Raw genomic sequence first — 21689 nt, forward strand, 5'->3', positions numbered from 1 at the left:
GACCTTTAACCTGTATTGCTTTTGCTGTTTCACGGAGTTCAAAGTCAGTAGGTGAAGGTTCAAAATCAGCACAAAAACAACAGTAGTACCTAGCTGGCTGATAACATTTGTAGCTTGTTTTTCCCCCCAGAGAAAAATAAAAGCTCTTTCAAGACACTTGTCATTTAATGGTCATGAAACGGGAGTGGCGTGTGGTACAGCACATGTGTTATAAAATGAGTCGCAGAGTGTGTGCCATCCTGACTTAATCCTGCTCTGTCTAGTTAGCCCTCCAAATGTACCAAGCATCCATCCGTGGGGGAGACTGCATTTGCAAGGGAGGCTTAGGATTCCTTGGCCAGTGAAGAAGAGCAGAGTCAGAGCCTCTAACCGTACGTGTGTACTATTTTCACAATGATGGCCGCAGCAGCGTGGTCTACCTATCAGCTTGTTACAACAGACGAGGGAAACTCCCTTGAGCCAGCTCACTGGAGGCCAAAGACTCCCTGATGATGAGTAAGAGCCCACTGGCTGCTCCACATTCCAGGTAAAGCAATCAAGATAGGTGCAAGCCAGCACAAACCTACAGAGTGATATGGACCTTGCCCCAGGGGTTGCTGATGAGCAGGGAAAGATGACATGGGCAGCACCATTCATTCACTCACTCACTCATTCATTCACTCTTTTGTTTATATACTTATTTGCAGTGCAGTAAACACCTCTAGACGAATCCAGGAACCCAAGCCTGGTCAGAGCTGGGCTTTGCACTAGCTGGGTTCCTTCTGCAGCCACAATTACACAGTTCCCTAACACTAGGCCCAGCCCACTGCCCTTCTCTGTCCTAACTTTCACCTTGCATGGTTAACTTTGAAAGTACAGGCCATGAAGTGAGGATTTCTTTAAAATAAGCTACATTTATTCAAAGTGCTAAAAATTTCTAAGGCTCATTTTTTGTTTGTTTGTTTGTTTGCTTTGTTTTGTTTTGTTTTTTTTTTTGGTTTTCCGAGACAGGGTTTCTCTGTGTGGTTTTGGTGCCTGTCCTGGAACTCACTCTGTAGACCAGGCTGGTCTCGAACTCACAGAGATCTGCCTGGCTCTGCCTCCCAAGTGCTGGGATTTAAGGCATGTGCCACCACCACATGGCAAAGACTCATATTTTTATGAAATCATAGCAATTGGACGGCGATACAAGGAATCGCTGTATTCAGTGCGTCATTGATAAAAAACAACATGAGCCTATGTTTTAGTCATTAAGAAAATGATCAGTATGCTAAATCCAGAAGTCTGGTTATACCGAGGGCATAGCTGGGTGGTACAGTCCATGCTTAGCACACACAAGACCCTGGATTTAATCCATAAGGATCAAATTAAATATGAATGAATGAATGAATGGATGGACATGAGGACTTCTGGAGTAGTAATTAAGAAGTGGCTGAAGTCAGGCATGACAGCCTGTATCTGTAGTTCCAGCATCTCAAGCCTGAGATTGAAGGATTTCTTCAACCCAGAAGTTTGAGACCAGCTTGACAACCAAGCATGATCCCTCTCAAAGAGAGAAAGCTCCAGTCTGTCTGAAGTCATGTAAGCCTGCTCTAAGGCCTAGTCTGCCGTCACTAGCAGTGTGACTCCGTCAGCCTTTTCCAACTTGTTCAGAAGTGACGACAGTACCACAGAAGAGCGGTCATGAGTGTGTGTCATGAATATCGCCAAGAAAAGACAGATGTCCTTGCCGTGTGACCATGTTCAAGTGCTAATTTCAGAAAGAAAAAAAAAGAGCTGTGGCACTATACTCTACCCCATGGCTTGACACCATGGATACCACGGATGTTTTCCAATATGCAGGTCCGAATGCAACCACTACTGTGACCTTGTGGGAGGTGGGATGTTTACGGGGTGCCAAAGTCAGGGCTCAGGACAGGAGTGGTAAGAACAGCTTTGCTGGAGAAGCCGTACCTCGCCTGTGCTGTGGCGGGGTGGTGCTCCCCATCACATTGGGACAATGGCAGGTTGCCTTTCCACCCCAGCGCTTTGACCTAGTGTTTCCTGGCCTCCAGAACCAGAAGAAATGCTTCCACACAGGTGACACATCTGGTCTCATGTCACATTGTCAGAAAGTTCTTAAGGCTTAGTGCTGCCAACACTCAGGTCTTCAGTCTATACTGGTCCACTAGCCAGCTTCAGGGTTGTATCCCCCGTTACTGAGTGGGGAACGCATGCTTACAACCCAGTTATTAGCAATACAATTCAATTTGTGTAAAATGAAATCCATATAAGTGGTCACCCTTAATTGTCCTTGTAAACAGGCCTAGCTATAGAGACTCCATAGTGTCATCCGTAGGTGGAGTGATGCTGTAGGGATGCCACAGTGCCATCCACATGTGGAGTGGTGCTGTAGGGACACCACAGTGCCATCCACATGTGGAGTGGTGCTGTAGGGACACCACAGTGCCATCCACATGTGGAGTGGTGCTGTAGGGACACCACAGTGCCATCCATATGTGGAGTGATGCTGTAGGGACACCACAGTGCCATCCATATGTGGAGTGATGTTGTAGGGATGCCACAGTGCCATCCATCCACATGTGCTGTGGTGCACTTCCTAGGAGTCACATTCAGAGAAATGGGTGAAATTTATTTCAGTGGTATATTCATTTAATTTAATATAAACAAAATATTCTTGTATCTATATGCAGCCATGCAAAAGATTATTCATGAGGCACTTTACACTATTTCTACATACCAAATCTTGTCAATCTAGTGTACATCATACACTTGCAGTACATCCTAATACAGACCAGCTGCCTTTCAAGAGCTCAGGAGCCACATATGATTGACAGCTGCTGTCTCAAAGTCTGCATTGAAGGGAGATTTTTCTTATTTATCTTACATTCCTATTACCTACGGTAGTTCCCAACTCCCATTCTGGGTATTTTAAGATGAATTTGAATATAAATCATTACTGTGTAGGGAAGCCTTGCATGTCTTCCCGTTGTTTAAGTATAGATGGCATTGTACTGCTCCCTAAAAAAGAGACAGAGAATTGGGAGGAAAAGTCTCCCCAAAGATATGCCTCACAAACTGCCTCAGCCTTTGTCTAAGAGTAAAAGCATGCATTCAGGAATGAAAGACACTCCTGGGCATCAGCACAGTACATGAACAGCTAAGGCTGATGACAGATGCATGATATGGACAAGCCAGGCTGAGAAAAAGCCATCAGACTTTATCAAACGTCTACTATGTTCTGAGTAACTTACGCCCATTGTTTGAAATCCTCACTAAAATCTGTAAGGTGCAGGGATAATGAGACAGAAAAGGTTTGGCTGTGAAATTATTAAAACAAATGCCCTCTGGATTGGAATCTTGTCTCTGCCCATTTCCTGCTTAGAGGCCCAAGTTAATGCTAACTCTGAGCATCGGTTTTCTTATTTGAGAAAAATGGGCATTTTAAAGCCCACCTTTGAATACTTTGAGTATTCTGTTGACACATTACAATCTCCTGATGAAGCACAGCTAAAAGGAAAATGGAGTATCAATTAAAATGGAAATAATTGGTATTATCATCCTTGGGACTACACAAGTGTGGAGGAATTTAAGATTCTTGGTGTCATGGAGCCAATACACAGAGGAGCCACTCGGCCCATCCTGCAAACTTCTCACCATGCCATGGCTGGGAAGGGCTCCCAGCAGGGTTTGGATGCAGGAAGATGGGACAAGAGTGCCCACAGAGCGCAGGATGCAGCAAGAATACCATTCAGGGGGACAGACAGCTCATGGTCGAGCCTGGAGGAGCTTAACTGGGCTCAGTACTGGGACTTAGTGTCAGGGGGGACTTAAGCCTATTTTAAGAGTAGAGACTTGATCACTCCTAAGTCCTGTCACAAACCTGAGCAAGAGTTAACCAACCTCTGGGTGATGATGGGGCTCTTTATGTTTCAAACCCTAATTCTTTAGACTGATAGGAGCATTCCTTCATTCAGGCAAAGACTCCACTCTTCACATCCTTGCCCAAATTCATCTTAATCCACTGAGTCTGCTTGAGGAGTGCTGGTCACACTCCCATATATTACCTGAGCTGTGAAAGAAAACCCAGCCCAAGTGTTCCCTGTGGTTGGAATACGGCACCAGAAGTTCTCAAGTTCACCCTTCTCACCGGCCTCTAAACCAACACAGCTGTTCACCGTCCGCTCCGCTCCTCTTCCCCATTTGGCTGAGTGCCCAAGTTGCACGTCAACAAAGTATGAGCCGCCACACCTGGCCTCCAGGGCTTGACCCAGTCATGTCAAGGACTTTCACCAAATTTTCTTTGCAAGAAAACTGAACGGTGTCCATGTGCATATGGTAGAAGATGTGTGTCAACGTGCATTATTTGCACGAATATGGTGAAAATGTTGGTGATTAAGAGACATGTGGGACTAGGTATAGAAATAGAAAAAATTATTTATAAAAAAGCAAGCCTTCAATTCTATGTTTTTATGAACTCTGCTTTTTTTTTAAAAAAAAAGTATATTCGTCCCTTCAAATTATTTATTTTAGCAAATATTTACTCTAAATAAAAGTAAGGCAGAAAATCTGTTAACAGGAAGGAGAGAATATAAAGCTTTGGTCTAGTGTGTTTAACATCAACGGAATAGTTAGTCCCGATAAACACATAGGCTATTATTTCCCACACATTCCTAAAACTGTGTGTGTGTGCTGTGTATACATTTATACATATATATTTATCAATTTGAAAGACATTGTGTAGCTGATTAAAACTGACACCTTGAAAATCTTTGCGAAGTTTGCAGGCCTTTCACCCAGAGAACAAACCCGGCATCACTGGGAAAGGGAGACTTCAGCTGAAACCTGCCAAGTGTTGTAATTTACTCAGGGCCTTTCCTCCTTCCCTCGGCTGCCAGGGTCCTGGTGGCTTCATTATGACTCTCTCCAGCACTTTCAGCTGGTTTGTGGCACACCCCCCCCCAAAGAAATCGGAACAGTAATTTTCAAAAGGAACTTTTATTTTTAATATGGATTGATTTTTTTAAAGGCAGCTCTAAGCAGCCCCGTATATCAAACAGGGCCCATCACACCAATCCCAACACATCAAGGGGCAGTTTTAACACGTGACGCTTGTTGTTTCTAGCAGGTATCCGTGTGGTGAGAGGTCACCACTCAGCGAGGTGCTTTCTTTCTGGTGTATAAGAAAAGAAATCACCAGGAATACAGGGGGAAATGGGCTTGGGAAACAGGAGGGGACCTTGTCAATCTCCAAGATGCTAGAAAATGATCGTGGAAGTCTTTTGTTAGTGAATCCTATAATGGTGTTGCCGCTCATCGCTTGTGGACAGGGACAGCCACTAGCCTGCCACAGGAAGGGGGACAGAGGATTAGACAGAGTGTGAAAAGGCCCAGGGAAGGGACACCACTGCTGCTTGGCATCACAAAGGCCAAAATCGTATCATTATGGACAGGATTTCTTGGGGGGAGGGGTTAAAAATCAAAGGCACAGGTGAAGTGTTTGGCAGGGATGTATTCCTGTAAATGATCTCACAAATAGGAAAAGAGACCCCTGTAGCACTTCCCTGAGATGTGCTTAGGTCCACACAATTCTACTCCCAAGAGAAGGACGGACAGCTTCCTACTCAGTCTTCTTAGCCATCTGGGGGCCTGAGAACGGGAGCATCGTGCTAGAGATGGTTTCAATCCAGAGGATGACGCCATAAAACGCAACAACAGGGAGACTGCTCAGACAACAAGGCCCTTGGCTTGATCCACTGCGTGGAGCTCCAGAACAGTCCTCTGTCTTGGATTTCAGAGAAATACCTGGTAAAGACCTCATGTCACAGACTGGCTTGAGTCAGTCCCAGCATAGAGCTTCACCAGTCTTCCTGCAGCTAACAGATACTGTGGTGACAAGGAGAATCCATTGTCAATACTTCCAGAGGGGCCAGGAGACAAGAGTCCTGTTTGGTAAAGGTCAGTTTGTTCTAAGTAAGATTAAATGACATTTCTCTAGCACGGTTATTTGGAAGTAGTTTAAAATCCTGGACTTGCCAATGGATTGGATGGTTTTTCCTTCTGATGGTGAGTGCAGAGGCGTGATTTGTGTTACTATCCAGTAATAACTCTGAGTGATGATCTACTACACTAGACCTTCACCTGGCCTGGCTAGAACCAGGAGAAGGGCATGAGGAGAGCAGAAAGCAGTCAGGTGGTGGAGGTCAACACTGAGTCCATGATGACCTGGAATATACTCGTGTGGAAACTGAATGTTTATTGAAGGAACAGAGCATCATTTTTAACCTGGCCAGCCAGTGATACACACAGGATTATGTCCTACTTTTTTTTTTTTTTTGGTTGAACTTCATTTATACTTGACTGACCTGGTTCTGGCCAGATCCTAGGCCAGGTCCCCAGATTTACCTGATTCTGGCTACTAATGCCCCACTGTGTCAAAGTGTCCTGGATCTCTTTGCCCAAGAAGGTCCAGAACAAAGCTGTGCCTAGCAATGAGTAAACAGTTTAGAAAGCTATTTCTCTGGCTCTGTGGGAGAGAACAAGGCTGTGAGAAAGATGGACAGTGGGCTTGGACCAGCAGGCCACCACAAGACGAGTCCACACCAGATCACCAACCTCAGCCTAAGACTTATGCCATGACTCTACCCAGTTGTGCCAGAACCTTTCTTCCAGGTACTTGTTTCGTGTGTAGGATGAGAAGTCACCACGTGGACTCCTGAGCCTTTGTTATTATAGCTCTGTGGCCCAAACAACTAGGTTTCCCATAGGTATAATTCACAAAGAAAAGAGGAATCCCCTCTCCCAATACAAGCAGAACTGCATTTAAACAGTTAATCACAAATATTAAATTTATAGAGATTCCTATTAAAAAGGACACACAGCATACTGCAAGAGTTGGAGGGGTAAAATATCATGAATTTTAAGGGGTTGTGAAATGTCTTCTCTCTAAACTGAGTTCTAACATTATGGTCCAAGGTGGCTAAAGGGCTGTACTGTGGATGCAGAGGAGCCACATTTGGGCCCCCTACTCACAGCCACGAGAGTCTGCGCTTAGTGTGCACTTCTCTTGGCCCTGTTGGTAATGCTGCAGTCCACTATGAGGGCCTTTTATGCCTAAGTACTTCCTGCAGTCCACCTTAAATGTCTTCACTCTATGTGAACACATTCTGTGGATTTATCAGTACATTCACAGTCTATGTGGCTAGGCCCCAGATGTTAGCTCAGACCCAGATCTAGCATCCTACGCATCTTTAGAAAACACCGCTGATGCCCTCACAGTCCCTTATTTTTACTATGTGTTCTCTTATTATTATAGTGATCAAGAAAAAGATCAAGAAAAAAACATATTAAATAAAGTTGGGGCTGGGACAATGGCTTATCAGTAAAGAATGCTTACTGCTCTTGAAGAGGTCCTAAGCAACTTTCCCAGCACCTGTCAGGAGGCTCAAAACCTCTGTAACTCCAGATCCAGGGTATCTGATGACCTCTTTTGGACTATATAGGCAATTTCACTCATGTGCACACCCCACAACACAGAGATACACAAAATGAAATGTAAAATAAAGTCTTGAAGATTTTTCAAGTAAAAACATGCACCCTTTGATATTCAAACAATTATAATTGTCAAATAAAAAGGGAGATTTTCTATTTTTTCACCTAGATTATTATTCACTGATAAAAATTTCGTATTCTTTGTCTTCCTCAGGGAAAAGTCCTCCACTACTACCAATTGTGCAGCCAAGTTTCTAGAACTGGGGAAAATGTCAACACATCCCAATAGCAAAGCCTGAGCCTTGCCCTAGGAGAACTGCCTTCTGGATTGTGTGACATTCCTGCAAGGTGAGGTGGATTTTGTTGTTTGTTTGAGATGGTCTCAGTATGTAGTGCACAGGCTGGCCTCAGAATTACAATCCTCTTACACCAGCCTCCTGAGGATTGAGATTACCAGCATGCAACACTGTGCCCAGTTCAAAATTTTCATATTGTCGCTTTTTAATGTTTTAAAATATAAATGTATTGCTTATGGTTTTGCTCCCTTCGATCCTGAAAGAGAAGCAACTGTATCAAGATGCCGCGTGTACTAGGCAGGGGTTAGGGGCTTCTGGATGTCATAGCACACCTACCTCATGGTCACACAGGGCTCCGTGAATGAACAGTCAAACGTGTGCTTCTGTGTGGTTCCAAGGATGGAGAGGAAAAGAGTCAGGGCACGGGAAGCAGGGGTGTTCTAATTCAGACTGAACTGGGAGAGGACTTCTTTCCTGTGATTTCTTGACAAAACTGCATTTCTAAAGAAAGAGTGTGCATTTTCCAGAACAAAGTTTTCCGCAAAACAAACATAACCTCGTTTCTTCACGCTGCTTCACCTTTCTCCTCTACGTGCCATTGCCGCTCACACTGCTCACACCACATAGGTACTTAGGGTGTGAAATAAGCCCGAATGGGAAAGCATCTCCAACATTCCACACACTATTTAGAACAACTCTTATAGAATTTCCTTTTAAGGGTAGTTTTCCTTAAAGATAATAATAATAGCCCTCCATGGAGAAACATCCCGACAGCCAGGAACTTAAAACTCACTTCTTACCACAGGTTTTGACTGCACTAAAAGATGCCCACTTTCTCAAGATGTAACAAGACTTAGGACTTTTCTTATGAGCCAACAAATATGCCCCTGTTGATTCCTGTACCAGTATTACAGAACCTGCCTTTAATTTAGCCCCACAGTAATCAAGGCTTCTCACACGGCCAAATCCCTCCAGCAATGTGCTCAGAGGTACTGCGTGTGGAAGCCTGTTGCTTTTCAGCATCCTGTTAAACACCTGTCCTGGGCTTGGGCCATGCCTCTGGTTTCTCACTCAGGTGGGAGAGTTTTGCTTAAGGGGACAGGCGGGTATTTTTGCTGTCACCAAAGACAGCTAATTTGGGAAGCCTAATCTCGCAAAGGGGCCAAATTTCAGTTCTCAGAGTGTTGGGTTTAGGGTAGAAAGGACTGCCCAGAAATGCAACCTGAACACTTCCCCCTCTACCCTTCTCTTGTCTGTGCTGAGGATCTCCAAAAGAATTGATACGTTTTTTTTTTTTCTTTTTAGATTTCAGGCCACTGGGTATAAGGTGCATGGCTCCCATTCCTGCCTGTCACCTGACTAACCTAATACTTTCCTCCTCAGATGGATACAGTGCTCATGACAAGCGGCTGAGGGGCTGCCTCGCGCTTCACTCCAGGTAATTCAAACACAATAAGAAGTGGGGAAATTAGTTATGGGGATTGGAGGAAGGGGGGGGGGGCTTACAGGTGTGCATTCTTAGTCATTTAGGGTCCAAATCAAAAGAATCACATGCTCTGTAAGTACTATCTCCCACCTCCCCGGGTCCCAGCATTTTATCATGAGAAAAGATGTGATTCTATGGCCCATCCTTCAGGAATGACTTTACTTTCAGTCTCTGTGTGGGTCTGTATTGTAGGTTATGCCCCTGTGAGCCCCTCCTACCCTTCTTTGCTCTCATTCCCCCTTCTCGTTTGTCCTCCATGTTCTCCAAGACAACTCTACTTCAGTTCTCATTCTCTGTAGACACACATGATTATATGTGACTGGCAAAACCCTGGGACCACAGAACAGAAAGTAGATATTTATTTTCCTGAGACGGCTTAATTCACTGAATATGATTATCTCCTGAAAAAAAAAAAAGATGTAACTTCGTTCTTCTTCATTGCTGAAAAAATTGCACACGACTATAGCTCATATTAACCTCTGTTATTGGAGAACTAGGTGGTTTCCACAACTCAGTACTACGGAAGGAACTTTCTCACACTCTCCCTTCAACAGTACCACATCAGGAGAAGAGCCAAGCGGCCTCCGTAGTTTTGCAGCTAACAGAAGCCGATACCACCCATGATTTCATGGGACACTAGCTGCGTGTCACCCGACCCCGGCCAGAAGCAAGAAAGGCTGCCTGGCTCTCACAGCTCAGCCCCTTCGCCTCGTGGAGTTCTGCGCACAGCGCGGGAGTTTGGAGAATTTTGTCATTAAGGTTTTTAACAAAGAGGAGGTCATGTCTCAAGCACTTGCTCACCTGATCACAACCCCTGTTTCACAAAATTAACAGGGAAACTGGGGGTCAAAAGGTCACACATGGGTTTTTACAATCTCAAAGAAATTGGGCTAGAGGATTAGCATTTGAGAACAATCAACCGTTAACAGTGTAGCTGGACTCCAGGAGTTGAATTACCCAGGCAGCATTTACTGCACACCTATTATGTTCAGGAATTCTGGATCATCCATGAACAAAACAGAGAAAGCTGCATTTTGTGTTTTTCAGGAAAAATGGCCATGCATTTGGGTTGTTGTGTCTCCAGCGCATGCTCCCTCCACTTAACTTCAGGCTTCTGAAAACTAACACCAACTCACCTGGAATAGAGAGAAAGCATCACAGCGCACAGGTGGAGGCCTGAGCACGTTTACACAATTCAAAACAAAACTACAGTTAGCAATCTTCTTCAGAGCTTTCAGAAAAGCCACTGGTCCAGCCAGCCTTCAGCCTTTAAGGAAGAGATACCCAGTAAGAAAGGACAGAGAGCGGAAACTGGTCACGGGCAGGAAGCTGAAGAGGAAGGACTCACAGTTTGGAAAGAGGAGAATATTGTCTGTGAGTGAGGCCAGAGTTCGAGAACAACAGTGTCTGTATTGACACAAACTTTATCCTTACAGAAAAATTAGTAGGAACTTGGAACAGTGTAGTAACACATTATTGGATGGCAGATATGGGATGACTTTTATATGAAAACATTTCAATATAACATGTTAAAAAAAAATATAGTTTCTGAAAGAATGTCCCTGAGTGAAACCACAGGATAAGAGCTGAACACAACGAGCCAAAAGGTTTCATTACATCTATGAGTCTTTCTTGAAGAAACAGAGGCAGGGGGATTGTAAGATTGAGAACAGCCTGAACAGCATTTCAAAAATTAAAACAAATGACTAATCTTTTTGCAAGAGGTTAACACATCCTTGCCATCTTCTCTGGCAGCAAGTATCTGTCTCTTGATTACCTATCTCCACCATTTAACTTGAAAAGATTTAGTGTGCAATTCAGCTGTTTAAGACATATAATACATGTATTTTAAGATCATTTTTAAAAGGACACTTTTATAAAAATGATACAATTTATTTAGGGTGATGTCACCAGCCAGCTCTCTGGGGTTCACTTTATAAATGGTATTTTGTGGACTGCAACCCAGGGTCTGGGACTAATCCTGGGATAGGATTGAGCAAGCAGAGAACTGAGACAGAAGTGATTACCAACTGGGAGACCTGTTCAGATGGGAACATACCTCTCCCCCACAAGGATCCATGTCTTCCCCCAGTCTCTATGCAGACCGCACTTGGTGCTTCTGTGTAGACAGAGCTGTAGAAGGCCAGCTTTGTGATGAGGTTTCCCTCACTATAGCTGCCCAGTGCTAAAAGTTAGCAAGATCAGCATATGTCAAGTTTTCTGCCAGGAGCAGTGCTGAGGGATTCAAAGTTTCACTGGCTTGTTACACTGTCTTTCTTCTCCAACGCTATAAATGTCTATGTGACAAAGCACAAGAGAAGACATTCCTGATGCAGATTTCACCTGTAACAAGAATGTTAAACCAGAACCTGACCTGGACGCGCATTCATTCTAAGAATACAAGTCAGGTCATCCTTTCCTCCTGTGTTTCCAATAAGTATTACAAGGAGGTTCTTTGCATTTGTAGAAATACTCAAATCTGTACTATACAGAATCTTTGGGAAGGCCTTAGCTCCACAGATCTGGAATTCCAAATTATTTCATAAGACAAGCAAGCCATGGAGTGTTAATGAAGAAAGAATTTTCAAGTTTAATTTTGTAATCACCACCACCCATCTGACTCCACGTCTTTCCAACTTCTCAAATAGCGAGCTGGGCAATGTGTTGGAGCTATACCTATATTTTCTACATACAGGTTCACTCCCTAGGTGAGTTCTCAAGAGAGTGATGTGAATGCAATGCCTATCCAAATGCTAATTTTTATGTTAAGTTCAACTAGGGACACTTAAAAATAAAATTGTTGGGCACAAACCCTCTAATGTTTGTGATGAAAAAAGCTTGCTGTTCCCAAGTGTTGTTCAGATACTCGTACAGAAAGATCTGGAAAGCATATTAACTATGCTCCCCTTCTTGCCCACATATTTAATTAAACCTTAATTTACAGTGGGGGTACTTCCTGTCTCAGGAGCAGGCTCTTTGGCATAGCGTCCTTACGAGCAGGGCTGTCTTGCAGGCTCACAAGGGACGTCAGCTTTACTTTTGAGGTTTGGAAAGGAGTCGTCTCTCGCCCACAGCAGAAATCAAGGCCACAGTGAGTAGCTATTGGCATCACCACAGGGTCCAACCCTTAAAAATCCTAAGGAAAGAGCTGATTGCTTGGGCTCACAAGGAGTCTCCATTCCATCTAATGGAGACCCACTACCTGGGGACAGGGAGAGGAGGAAGAGAAAGGGCCCCTCACGGGAATCCAACCAGAACACCCAGAATTCTTAGCTCCTTCTCAGCCCTTGTCTTCCCACTGTGTGTGTTTCTTGCATTTGTTATATGCAGGATTTCCCACTTCTTAGGGCAAAACGGAAAAAACATACCAAAGACTGACTGGATGCTTTAGCACTTCAGACTTTTACAAAACAACTATTTTATGGTTACGTGTAAATTAAATAATGGCACATGTGGGTTGAATTTTCCTTAAAACACACAGGGATTTTACAATTAAGTGGAAAATTCTCCTGTAAAATGCATTTTGAATTTGGGCAGTTGCCATGATCCAAATACTTGAAACACAGCAAAGATCTTTTAAAAAAAAAAGTAGCTTTAAATTTTCCAGAAACTCAAAACAGCACTTGAATCTGGCCTTGTGCTACCACTCTTCAGCCCGTGGAATGGAAGCCGCATGCAAAAGAGCCTCAGAGCAATTTGTTATTCGCGCAACTTAACTGCTTGAGCATCCACTTCACAAGTCTTTCTCACCACTGCCATGAGCAGGTGCTGCGCTAGACCTTTTCCCTCTGATCGGTGAGCTAACACTGCCTCCTAACCACACTTTGACACTGAAATTAGTCAGTCAAAGGGAGAGTCCTAAAGATATGGATAACTAGCAAGTCCAGAGTGGTATGGGCTGTGTTATTGCAGGAAGCTTTGGGAAATTCAGTAATAGTGTACTATTTCTTCAAAGAGGGTGTCAGGTTGGAGGTGATGGCTAGCAAGCATTTTCTTGCCGTGTGTGTGTGTGTGTGTGTGTGTGTGTGTGTGTGTGTGTGTGATGCATATACATGTATGTGTACACCTGTGTGCACGGTTATATAGGCTGGTGTGTGTGTGATGCACATGCGTGCAGGCGTAACACCTGTGTGCATGGTTATATAGGCTGATGTGTGTGTGTGTGATGCACATGCATGCAGGTGTACACATGTGTGCATGGTTATATAGTCTGGTGTGAGTGTGTGTGTGTGTGTGTGTGTGTGTGTGTGTGTGTGTGTGTGTGTGTATGGAAGCCAAAGGACAACATTGGGTGTGTTCCTTAGGACCCATCTGCCTGGTTGTTTTGGAACAGGGTCTCCGACTGGCCTGAAGCTCACCAAGTAGGCTAAGCTGCCTGGTCACTGACCTCTTTGATCATGTCTCTGCACCTCTTACATTACAAATACAACACCTGTCTGGCCTTTTTATTAATTCTAGACCATAGTTGCCCATATGAGTTCTACACATGACAACCATGGAGGTAAACCTCTCAGAACCCCATTTAGGGAACTGCTTGATACTCAGCTGCAAGGATTGTGGTGAGCTCCAGGTTTCTCCAAGATCAGCCCCAGAGTTGGGATCCAAGTGACTCCTTATGCTGGGCTCTGCTGGCCACTGACCAAGCAAGAGGATGATACTAGATTGAGGCCAGAGCTAGTGTGGGCTCCGTCTCTCTCCTCCAGAGTGTCTGTGAAGTTGGGCAGTATTTGTTAGTCCGCAGCACAAGGGGCTCCCAGCATATGTCCCTCTCACTGTCCCTTCCGAGGTCCAGCTGCCTACAGAACCCAACCTGAAGCCCTGCTGATGGCCAGGGTACTGGCACACCTGGCTGAAATGCCAATAAAACTCCACTGGATGTCACTGTGTGAAGTACTACTTTTTGTGTGTTGAAAGTGAGCAATAAAAAAAAAAAAAGCAGATATCTTTCAGGTTTCTATAGCATAGCCATTTCAGAACAGGCATTCCAAGAATTCAACTAAAGGAAACTGACAATGATCACACATCTCATGGGCTTCTTAGTAGGGAAAAATAATGCCCCCTCACACACCACACTGTTTACCTGTGAAGCATTGTTTAAAACAGAGAGGGAAGGAGGGAGGTAAAGGAAAGGACTGGGAAGAAAGGAGGGAAGGAGAGAAAGGAGAAGGGAGAGAGAAAAGGAAGGGAGGGCGGGAAGGAAGGAGAGAGGGAGGAAGGCCATAGCCCACGGATGGCAGGGAACACAAGTAACTTGCCCTTCTCTTCAGAATTCAACAGCAGTTCAACTCTATTACCATCTTTCGATGATCATAATGCCTCAAAAAATCTGTACTCTTATTATAAAATGTATCAAAAGTTAGCCCTTTGGATTAGCCTCCCATGCATGTAAGGCATTAGATTCTAACACTAAACATACAATCAGCCTTTCAAATTGTTTTTTCATCCTGCCTTGAGTTTGCGAGGCATAACTTGATCCCATTTGAGGGTTCATTCTCCTGTCTGTGAAAGGGTCCTTCGGCAACATGGCGTGTAGTGCTCACTCACAAGTGTGCAAATAGGGTTCTCGTCTCAGTGCTCTTCGTGTTCTCTGCTATGGGTGACTCTTCTTCAGGTCAGCATCGTGGCCTTGAAGAGGAGACACACTGACAACCCATAAACTACCAGTGCTTATGAGAGTCTTGATCAAATATCCTGGAGCGAAGGAAGTACAGACAGCCAAAGAACAAAGACACAGACTGTATTAATAATGTCGGTCATGGGATCCAGGCCAAGTCAACCTCCATGTCCATGAGACTCCCAATAGGATGTCAATCATTTTGAAAGGGACTGCGCCTACAGGACATGGGCACATCCCTTGTGTGGCATTGATAGGGACTGACTGGGGATCTATGCTGTGGAAGAATGTTTGGCAGGGCCTCAAAAAGTTAAACACAGAATTACCACATGGTCTTAATCCCACGGCTAGGTATGTACTCATGAGAGTTAGAAAGATTTACTGGAATGAGTATAGGTATGCACATGCGCACAGAAGCATTATTAATGATAGCCAAGAGATGGGGTTAGCCAAATGCCCATCAACAGATGTGTGGATCATCAAATTAGGATGATCTGTAGAATGTGTACTATCCAGCATGAAAAACGAAAAAAGAGATATAAAACACTATATAACACTACATGATAAAATGCAGTGAATTTCAGGAACACTGTAAAGTAGCAGTTCTCAGACTTGCGACCCTTCCATACAGTTCCTCATGCTGTGGTGACCCCCACCACAAAATTATTTCGTTGCTACTTCATAACTGCAATTTTGCTTACGTGATCTCTGTGAAAGGGTCATTTGACCCCAAGGGGATCGCACTCCACAGGTTGAGAACCACTGCTTTGAAGCAAACGATAAGAGATATAAAACACTATACACATGACTCCAGTCATAAAGACATCCCAAATAGGTAAGTATATAGTGACGGAATGCATATGGTGGTGGGTCTGGGGTGAGAAGAAGAGCACAGAGCTCTAATGAGCCCAGGTTCCTGGTGTTCTGATGATTTCATTGTGCAGCAGGGTCAAAAAAAAGACACATGCTTGTATCTTTATGAAGATGTCCATGCTAAATATCCAAAATATAATATTTCAGATAAATACTGTATTTTTGTTCAAAATATGATTTGAATTTTGAGAGTTGCTTCTTGGGCATATTGATCAAAACATTTAATATAGCACCTGGTGCTTTGGAGAGAGACTTAGAAAGGAAGAAAACCAAGTTTGATTGAAGCATCACAGGGCCTTTATCAGACACTTCAGCGGCACCTCTAATTGCTCTAGGACGTAGGTACAGCTCTACATAGAACCAGGATAGAGAGCTGGAGGAAATCCCTGATATTATGGGGAGCCACCATCTGTGAAAGGCTAAAGTGTAGATCAGTCAATCATGTTCAGGCATACCTGTGAATTAGAATCCCTAGGACCAGGACCCAAAGAAATGGTCGGGTCCTGTCAAACTGAAGAGTCAGACAAGACCATGCACACGAGGGGGGTCCAGAAGCCCTGGGAAAGACGGTCTCTATACGGTGGGACAATTCCTACCTCTAAGGTGTTGTGCAGATTCCATGAGCTCTTGTCTGTAAAGCCCTGACATGGTGGGTGCCCCATGTAAGCACTTGAGAAATGGTACCTTTTATTTTTTATTTTTACTGATACCATCACTCTCTGTCCCAGGCAGGATAGACTCCAACTCACTGCCTGTCCCCTTCCATCCTGGGTAGTCAGCGTCCCCAGAGCTGACTCCTAACCACCCGTTTATTTTCCCCAGCACAGCCTAATACTATTGTTCTCTACTATTGTCCCATCCAAATCCTAGCTTCTGAGAGACTTAAGAACATTTTTAACTAGCAGAATTTACTGGCACAAGTTGATCATAAACTCGGCAGACATAGGAACCAAAGAGATGCATCTTTTTAGGGATAAACAGTCTAATTGTAGTCTTGTTTCATTCCCTCCCTTGAACACACTTTTTTTTTTTTTGATAATGCAAATAGATGAATTTTACTGTAAGACTGAAATTTTATTTTCTTATTAAAGTTGTTTTTTGAGATGTTCTAAAGGACACATTCCAAGAAGCAGGAATGTAATTATAGACTTAGCCTCTCTGGATGACCTGACAGAAGTCTGCCGTCACTTAGAGAGCCATTGCAGTATATATTTAATGTCAGCTTGACTGAGAAAAACACTTTCCCAGGTTCTCTTTGATTGACACTTTTGAAATGACATCAGTTGCCAGCTTTAAAACCTACTGTTATTAGGTCTCTGTTGCTATTTATGTTAGAAATATGTGCACGTGTGTCAAAACAATGTATCAACTTTGCTGATTGGCTGCATCTAGATTCTGTTGCCGGGGTAACAGAACAATTGCTTTTAATCTTTCCTAAATTGCTTCTTGGTTTTTTTTTTTAATACTTGATGTTTTGGGGATTTTTTTTTCACCCTGGAGCAAAAATAAAGAAATGTTATCTAGGGAAAAAACAAATACATATTGTCTATATGTATTTGAAAGAAAATTAAACACAAAAGCTGTAGTTGCTGTGTATTTCGCCTGCATAGCAATCCATCACAGTGCTGAGATGGCCTTATCCTCCTCAGGCTGGATCATCAGGAAAAGACCACCTTCATCCCACATGGTACAGCACACAGATGTTTGCCCTTCAGGTCTAAGGTTTTCTTTCCTTTGTTCAAAGACCAGTTTCATTCATTCTTCCCTGAGAGGCTGGAATGGCTGTGGAGGAAAACAACATCTTCAAAACATCCTTTGTCTTCATTTCCACCTTGCTGACATCACGGAGGGTCACTGGTTATGAATCCCAGTGCTAGCCCTTGCATTTTGAAAAGTTCCACAAAATTGATCCCCACGCTGACATTTGGATGTAATAATGTGTCTATAAGTTAACCAGACTTCCTGCATAATCTTCCCGCTCTATCGTGTTAACAGCTTTCAGATTTCACTGGTGTTTATTACCAAAGTCCTTGACATCACCCATAGAAACTTGCTTTATTGGGCCTGCTGGGGGCCAGGGAATTTTCACTTTAACCCATGATTCTAAGACAGTCAGTCCAAAAAGAAATCATTATCCTACTTTTTGTCCTGATGCCATAGACTATCAAACAAAAAATCCCGTGCCAGGCGTAGGATGCTTCCCTGTGAGCTGTCTGTCAGGGAGGTCCTGTTTCTCAAAGCAATAGAAACTATTGCCAAGAAATGGTTATCTCTTGGGTATCCACCAGAACTCAAGGAAGACCTTATTGCTGAAGACACTATGTGCTTGGATCCAGCTTACACTGACCTGGAAGCCTCATTCGTAGTATTAGAAGGTACTGTGTAGGCTGCTAGGGAAGAAAAGTTATCACTAGTCCTGCCTAGCTGTAAATCCTGTGAACTACAATAACAAGCCACCTGGAAAGACATGCCCATGGGCGCAATACTGACATGAACTGGGAGAAAACTCCGAGAAAACAAGACAAGAGCTTTGTGACCTTAGTTTCCTCAAAAACATGGAATTGTTCCTGGAATGTACTTTCATGCCCCTCCCAGAAGTATCATATAGGAGCGAGTTCACTTTATTCATTACAACTGGCCGTTGTTACTTGTTTACATGCCTCTATGAAAAAACATGTTTTGCCACATGCGGCTTGTCCACCATGTGTGGCTTGCCCTTGTGACTGGACACTTTACTCACGTGACGATTAATCCTCAGAGTAAATTGTCTGATGCTCTAAATAAAGTTGACTATAGTGTGACTCCACCTTATTTTTAGGCTCTACTGTCCTGGGTTCACACCACCAACTAGAGTGATAAACAATGAACATTATGAGGTTTACTGTTTCCTAAAGGGGTATAAGGTCTATCTCACAGGATATAGCTCATGCCTGGTTCTGTAAACATCACCAAGAACCCACGGCTGGTGAGGCCATAGGTCCTCAGGGAGAATGTTACTATTATTTTGCTAAATGGACAGTATGAGACAGCTTTCTAAATGCTAATCTGTTGACCCATAGATCGGCACAGCTCTCAGCCCTCAACACAGAGGCTTCTTTTCACTGTGGACAGCAAGTAATTCAGAGACTCACAGCTGTACAGAGTGCAGAGAACTAGTAACTGTGGAGTGCTCAGATATAAATGGGACATCTTTTTTCACACACCATCCCAACATGGTTCAGAGAACATTGCAGAAGATGGGGTAAAAAGAATGTGAGAGCTATAGACTGTGGGAAATGCTGCAGAGCAGTGTCTTCTGAACGTGACAGAGCCATTGTGCTCATGGACTCCCAGAAGCAGTGGATGTCTGTGTAAGAGAGGTACAAAATCAAGCCGCTCACCACCACAGCATAGATAGGAAACAGGTGGTTACAAAGCAACCAAGTCCCCACCTGAGGAGCCTTGATAGCTAAAGACTACTGGGTCAGGGAGAACCTGTCTCCTTCAGGGACGTGTCCATGCTTCCGTAGACAGCCCTACACCCAACAACCATGGCCAGTGCCGACTGGACTCAATGGGGTGTAGAAAAGGACATAAAGTTAAGAGGGGGTTATGGTATTAGATTTGGAAAGAGTTGGATGGGAAGTGGTGAGTTGATATGATTGAATACAGTGTGTGTGTGTGTGTGTGTGTGTATAAATTTATTATTCAAACTACCACATTCTCCCACAGAAACACTGAGCAAGGCACATCATCTCTTACATGAAACATTAAACACACATAGTTTCTCACAATGTCCTGTCTGCCAGCCCTGACATCTTAAGAATCTAATAAAAAATAAAATAAAATAAACTCAGCTCAGTGGCTTCATATATCAATTTTACCTGAACTTAATATTTTAAGACAGTGAACGTGTTCTTGGATGTACAAGACTTCAAGCTACAATCTGCCATCCTCCCTTGAATGTATTATGCATTGGAGTTTTTGCTGTTGGAAGGCAGCGGTGTGTGGGGTGTGTGTGTGTAGAAAAGTGGATACCTAAAGGAATGGGTTGAATTGTATTCCCTCAAAGTTCACATTGAAACTCTAACCTCAGGACCCGAGACTGCCACTTTTCGAGAGACAGGATGACCGTGGGTGTAATTGGGTAAGAGGAGAATCTCTAGAGTGGGGTCTAATCCAATTAATTGGCACCTTTGTAAAGAGGAAGCATTTGGACAGGCAGGCCAAGTGTAAACACGGGGAGGGCAGCGCCCACAACTCAGGAAGGGGGCCACAGGGAGTATGTCTTTCCCTCATGCTCCAAGAAGATTCCACACTGTAGGTCTTGACTCTGGACTTGTTAAAAATGAGGGAGAATGAGGTTTCCACTCAGCCACCCAGTTCTTGCAACTTAGCAAACAAATATACTGAAATGAAATTGGCCTGGATTTGAGATACTCTCCTATGTGGCTCAGACTTCTCTCTGTGGCTAACTGCTTATGGAGTTAGTATTCCATCAAATGTATTTCTGTAACCCTGGCCACTGGGTCCTTCAAACACAAACTGTGACTCTGGTAAGCCAGGCTCTTCCTGGACAAGGATAAAGCTCATGATTTGTATCCACAGCAGCATTCGGACATGTTAGCAGACAGAATTGAATACAGAATAACCTGTTTAAAGATGGTGGGGGTATGTACTTTATAAAAGAGACACAATGGCAGAGACTGGGGTTGTGGGCAGTGTCGTGGTGGCCGTTCTGCTGGAGCGGTAGTGAAAGGACTCTTGGGGAGCATCCCAGAGCAGCACCGCAGGAATCAGATTGGTCAGAAATCATTGTTTGCGACACCAGACATGTCTTCTATGTCGTCTCAAAGTTCCTTCTACCCCCTTCACAGAGATGCCTTTCATGGTACAACACTGGTCCCGGGCTGGCAAATCTCAGTGCCAAGCTCAGACGCAGACAGTTTCAGAGGAAGTGTTCTGATGGGAGCAGGGGTCAAGAAAGCAGGGGATTGGGTTGTAAATTTAAAAATGAAAGAATGCTATCACCAGCGAAGTAGCCCATGTGAAGAGCTTCGAAGAGGAAAGAGGAAAGCCTATGGCCCCTGGCTTCCCAAGGCCTAGGCAAAAGAAAGCAACAATATCAGTGTGACAATTAAACATAATAATTACATGTTTTTAAATTGTAATGTGAGGGGTTGAACAGAGTGAAGGCCACTTACATATTCAACAGAGGTGTGAAAAGAAATGTCAGCCTGGGAAGAAAAATAATTTGTCTCATAAAGAAGGAAGAGATGGGAAACACAGAAAACATCTGCCCTGCCTCACAGCCTTGCAGCAGGCACAGGCTTTCCACACCTCCAGATGTGGCCTGGGAGTGCAGGGCTCCATCAGGCTTCCGGGTGGCACTGTGTCGCCATGGCAGCAAGACAGTGGCAGAGCTGCACAGTCTGTGTCGACCTCCACTACTGACATGTAAGCAAGTCAAAGGAGTTGACTGGACACTGACCTCCCCCTCCCCCCAAACAAAACTGACCCAAGACAGCTGGATGCACGGTTCCCCCATCTGCAGATAACAGACAACAGACCCCCCCACACACACACCTGGAGGCCTTTTCCCAATCCTTCTCTTTTGTTACTTGTTACAGATCTTTGGAGAAAGATCTCAAATACATCCAGAAGCCAGTTCCACTTTTTCTAATTTCTTGACTTCATTTCCTCTCCTGTTGTCAGTCATATTACATCTCCCTCTTCCTCCTGCTCTGCTTTCCCATCGTCCCTCGCCATTCTGTACATGGCCTCACACAGGACAGTTTAATCTGCCTCTGTTTTATGATTGCGGGTCACCATATCCACACAACCCGGTCCAGGCTTCCTAGGAGGACTGGAGTTAGTCAGTTTGCACCAGAGGCTGGGGCAGATTTCAGGCATCGCAAGTAGGAACCACTCCAGCCCAGGACCCATCACTATTCTTTCCATTTTACTGCTC

General features: G+C 44.1%; 1 long non-coding RNA gene across 1 annotated transcript; it reads right to left on the minus strand.

Annotated features, from left to right (window-relative positions):
* Positions 1 to 8062: 8062 nt before the first annotated feature.
* LOC128105770 (uncharacterized) lies at positions 8063 to 16080 on the minus strand. Its single transcript, XR_008216487.1, has 2 exons — positions 11312 to 16080; positions 8063 to 10388 (listed from the first exon to the last, which is right to left on the minus strand). It is a non-coding gene; the product is annotated as an uncharacterized LOC128105770 (long non-coding RNA).
* Between the last annotated feature and the right edge of the window lie 5609 nt (positions 16081 to 21689).

Source organism: Peromyscus californicus, unplaced genomic scaffold (genome assembly GCF_007827085.1).
Source record: "Peromyscus californicus insignis strain IS unplaced genomic scaffold, ASM782708v3 Scaffold_9__1_contigs__length_137607984, whole genome shotgun sequence".
In the NCBI taxonomy this organism is placed as follows: Eukaryota; Metazoa; Chordata; class Mammalia; order Rodentia; family Cricetidae; genus Peromyscus; species Peromyscus californicus.